Source organism: Mandrillus leucophaeus, unplaced genomic scaffold (assembly GCF_000951045.1).
Source record: "Mandrillus leucophaeus isolate KB7577 unplaced genomic scaffold, Mleu.le_1.0 Scaffold1705, whole genome shotgun sequence".
In the NCBI taxonomy this organism is placed as follows: Eukaryota; Metazoa; Chordata; class Mammalia; order Primates; family Cercopithecidae; genus Mandrillus; species Mandrillus leucophaeus.
The window spans coordinates 55986-60963 of record NW_012101705.1 but is presented as its reverse complement, the minus strand read 5'-3'; positions in this window follow the sequence as shown (position 1 = coordinate 60963).

The following is a 4978-nucleotide window of genomic DNA, read 5'->3' as shown; positions in this document are numbered from 1 at the left end:
TGTCACCCAGGCCGGAGTGCAGTGGCGCGATCTCGGCTCACTGCAAGCTCCGCCTCCCGGGTTCACGCCATTCTCCTGCCTCAGCCTCTGGAGTAGCTGGGACTACAGGCGCCCGCCACCGCGCCCGGCTAAATTTTGGTATTTTTAGTAGACACGGGGTTTCAGCGTGTTAGCCAGGATGGTCTCCATCTCCTGACCTCATGATCCGCCCGCCTCGGCCTCTCAAAGTGCTGGGATTACAGGCGTGAGCCACCGCACCCGCCCATATTTATAAAAATTTTAAAAGTCAACAAATAAGTGGACTTCATGCGTTCCGGCTGAGGGAGCCTTGAGGCCCTGGTACTGACATCAGGGGACTGAGAGGGCCGTGTTTGTTTCAGGTCCTCCGCAACGTGGTGGGCATTGGAGTTCATATCATGCAGTCCTACGTACTGAAAGACAGGCCTGCGGCTCATGCTTTCAAGTGGGAGCAGTGGCTGTGGTTTGCTCTGGAAGTGGGAACTGCTGGTGATGGGTCCCAGGGTGTCTCTCAGTTGTTTCAGCAATCTTGGCCCTGACCAGCATTGACAAGCCATCTGGAAGCACCAGAGCCTGAAAGTGAAAGCTGAGGAAGTTCCTGTGTGAGGATGTGGCACTACGGATCAATTACAGGGTGCAGCAAAGCTGAGATTGTGATCTTGGTGATAGCAGAGGCTCATTGCTCTGTTTCAGCATCTGCCACAGAGCCCAGCATATAATAAAGGCTCCATGTATGGTTACTGAATACATGAGGGAAACATGGTGGGAATCAATGGGTTTATGAACTAGCTAGGCTAGAATCCCTTTTGGGGCTTTCTCCCCTATAGAGACTCCCAGCCATTTGGAGGAATAGTTTATCCCCCAGTGGTCAGCTTGGGTAATAGAGACAAATCCACGTCTTCTGCAAGAACTGGTTGGAAGCAGTCAGGACCCATCTTTTCAGTTAGTAGACTGTGTGGCTAGAGCAATTTCATATAAAAACTAGGAAACAGGATTTGTATTGCTCCACTGAGAAGAGGAACAAGCTATGGATGCTGATACTCAGCTCCACCCTCATGCATGGGGAGACCAAGTCCCCCGAGGGTCCCTCTGGCCATGGCACTGGCTACTCCCGGACTGGCTTTGACAGTTTCTCTTCAAATTGACGACAAAGAATGACTTTATTTTGGGTAAGAAGTTGGTATTCTAATGAACATGGTCATAATATAGTTGACAGATTATGTGAATGGCAATTTCCCTCCTTGTGGGGTCTCCAAAGGCTTGAAGTATTTCCTTATTTAAATTTTTGAACGTAAAACAAAATTGAAAGACTTTTACAAAGGTGGGATGTTTTTCCCTGTATACCTATCTCTTAGATTCTATCATTAACATTTACTATCTTTGCTTTATCACATATCTATATATTTACCCATCTCCCAATCCATCCATTCATTCATCTTAGGTTTTTGATGCATTTCAAGGTAAACTGCAGACTTCAGTACACGTCCCACTGATTCCTTCAGCATTCACATCCTTTACTAAAGTTCAATATTTATCTACACCTTTTTTCCTTTTGAGGTAAAATTTATATACAATTAAATACTCAAATCATAAGTGAACGTTAGATGAATTTTGACAAATGTATATGAAGATGTGGAACATTCGCATCACACCCTAAACAGTTCCTTGTGCCCCTTCACCATCAATTTTGATTCCATCCATAGGAAACTACTGTTCTGTGGGGACTTTTTTCCACCAGAACGTCTGTCAGTGTGGTTAAAGAATATATACTCTTTTGCATATGGCTCCTTTTGCACTCAATAAAGTATTTTTGAGATTCATCCATGTTATTTTGTGTGTCAACAGTTTGTTCCTTTAGCCATTCCATGGAATGAATATATCACAGTTCATTGCTCCATTCTCATGTTGACAGACACTTCAATGTTTCTAGTTTTTGTTATTACAAATAAAAGTGCTATAAACATTTTTGTGTAAATCATTTTGTGGACATATGTTTGAATTTCTCTTGGATAAATACTTAAGAATTACTGAGTCATAGAGTGGGTAGTTGTTCAGTTCTGTAAGAATCTGCCAGACTTTTTTCCCCCACAGTGTTTATACTATTGTACATTCCAATCATTCATATATGAGAAGGGAGAAACCTTTAGCTACTTCCAAAGAGGCTTTTCTACATATGTGTAAATTTTTCCAACTGGAGACAGGCTGATGACTTCAGGGACATGAGCATGGGATATAGGACACCTGTCATCACCACCACCATCAAGTTGGGATTCAGGAAGGAGGTTAATCATATAAGAAATCCTGTGACCAGCATGAGCTCCTGTCAGACCACACAGGGCACTGGAGTGAACAGGGCACAGGGGGCCCTGGGGTCATGGTAAGAAAGTGTCTCATTGGTAAAACCTTTTCCTTTGGGGCGGTAAATAAATTATTTGTTCCTTCTTGGTAGCCCTTGAAGATAAGGATGGTCAAACAAAATAATATCATACCTGGAGAAACTCAGATCTTGGTAAGATTTACTAGTTAGGAATCCAATGCTAATGCCAAGAAGCAGCCACCAGTTGGGATCAAATGTGAGCCTATGGATCAAGGTGCGTACTCAGACACACAGAGCTTTCTGAAAGATGCTACCGGTAGTTTTTCCAGGGCAGAGATGGGTCCTTTATTTTTCTCTCTAATCTAGCCCATATGCTTAGCTGAGAAGGTTTCTTCATATCACTTTAAATGATGATGTCCCTTGATTCTTTAGATAAAATTTTTATGGGCATTTTTATTGCATTCTTTATTGCATTAGGATTAAAATTAATGCATCAATTAATGCATCTTAAGGTTTTATTGCACAGTGTTGCTTTGTTTCCTTTGTAAGATGATACAATTTATAACATGCAAGTTTGCTGTCTGTCCCCTCCCTTTATGTACATAAAAAATGAACAAACATGTGGCCATGAAACAGATGGTCATAGAATTGGTTCAGTGGTTGTGAGTACAGCAACCCAAGAGTGTCTATTCTGAAATACCACCAGGAATGCCTGGACACAATAGACAAAGGTGGTTCAACCGGACGCCTTAGGACACATGCTTCCAAAAACAAAGTAGCCGAAAAGAAACCAAAATAACAGACCATCAGAGCCAAAGGAACATTTGGAGGTAATTCAGTACCTCCTCCTTTTCAACCTACAGGGGAGATAGTGGAACAGAAGCAGGGATGGGCCTGCCTGCTGTGCCCACAATTCATTGGAGATTGTTGTGGTGAAGAATTTCATTTATGACGAAGGAGAAATAAACCCCCATCAGCTTAAATTCAGGCAGGTTTATTGAAAAGCTGAAGAAGCATCTTGCAGAAGCAAAGCATGGCTGAGGCTTGTGGGCTCTGTCTGGGAAAATGAGCAGCTGACAGTGGCTGATGCTGCCTCTGACTCTGGGGCCTTGTGGTCTGTTGTTTCCTGTGAGCATCTCTTCTCTTCTCTTGCATCTTCCCTCAGCCTGGCAGTCTCTGTATACTCTTCAACACATAATTGAGCAAGGCTGTGCCAGCCCCAGTGCCACCCAGCACTTTAGGTCAAATTAGAAAGGCATGAAATAAACTGGCCTGTTATAATACAGCTGTTGAAATAACAGTTGAAAATACAATATCTTGACTCCTGGTTGAGTGCTTTATGCTGAACTTTCTTTTCTGAAGAGAGCACAGACTTTGGGATATCAGAATACATTATGTTTCTTGGTTATTTGGGGTTTATGGTGTTCATGAAGCTTTGAAAGCTTTCATCCAGTATGTTTTAAATATTTTTCTATCCCTCTTACCCACTCCGTTCCCTTCAGGGATTCCATTTAGTAGAGTGTTTAAAGTTTTCCCACTGATGGGCTTTTTATTTCTTAAATTCATTTTTTTCCTGTGTGTTTCATTTGTATTCGTTTCTATTGCTATTCCCTCTAATTCATTAATCTTTTCCTCTGCAATGTTCAATCCAGTGCATTTTTTAAAAAAATTCAGACAGTAAAATGTAGTTTTCACTTATGGAACTTGATATTTTAAAAGTATCTTCCACATCTTCACTTCATTAAAATTGTAATAACTGCTGTAATGTCCTTGCCTGCTATTTCTAACATATGTGTCATTTTCAATGAATTATTTCATTCTTCATTAAGTCTCATGTTTTCCTGCCACTTTGCCTGTTTGAGATTCTGGGATTTGATGCCACACATTTGATGTCAATGCCTAAATGTGCCCAGTGACACAACTCAGCTTCAGTGTCTGTGCACACCCAAGATTGTGCAGCAGGAGAGGCAGAGAGAGCAGAGGCGAGTGTGCCACACATGGGGGTAGGGAGTACCTCACTTGTGCTTGGGGCTTTCCTCTGCCTCACTGAAAAATAGGTGTTCATTTTCTTTTCCATAAGACCTGCTCTACTTCAGGCCCTGTCCCTCCAATGATCAGGACAGTCCTCTCTCCAGTCTCATCTCTCCAATGGACGGACAATGGTTCAAAACAATTCAGGAGAGAAAGCATTGTCTTATCAACAAATTGTGTTGAGAAAACTGGACATCCATAGGCAAAAATAGAAAAAAATTCACAGATGCTGGTGAGGTTTTGGAGAAAAAGGAATGCTTTTACACTGTTGGTGGGAGTGTAACTGTCAACCATTGTGGCAGACAGTGTGGTGATTCCTTAAAAATATAAAGGCAGAAATACCACTTGACCCAGCAATCCCATTACTGGGTATATACCCAAAGGAATATAAATTATTCTGTTATAAAGATATATGCACACATATGTTCACTGCAGCACTATTCACAATAGCGAAGACATGGAATCAACCTAAATGCCCTTTAATGATAGACTAGATAAAGCAAATGTGGTATATATACACATGGAATACTATGCAGCCACAAAAAGGAATAAGATTATGTCCTTTTCAGGGACATGGAGGGAGTTGGAAGCCATTAGCCTCAGCAAACTAAC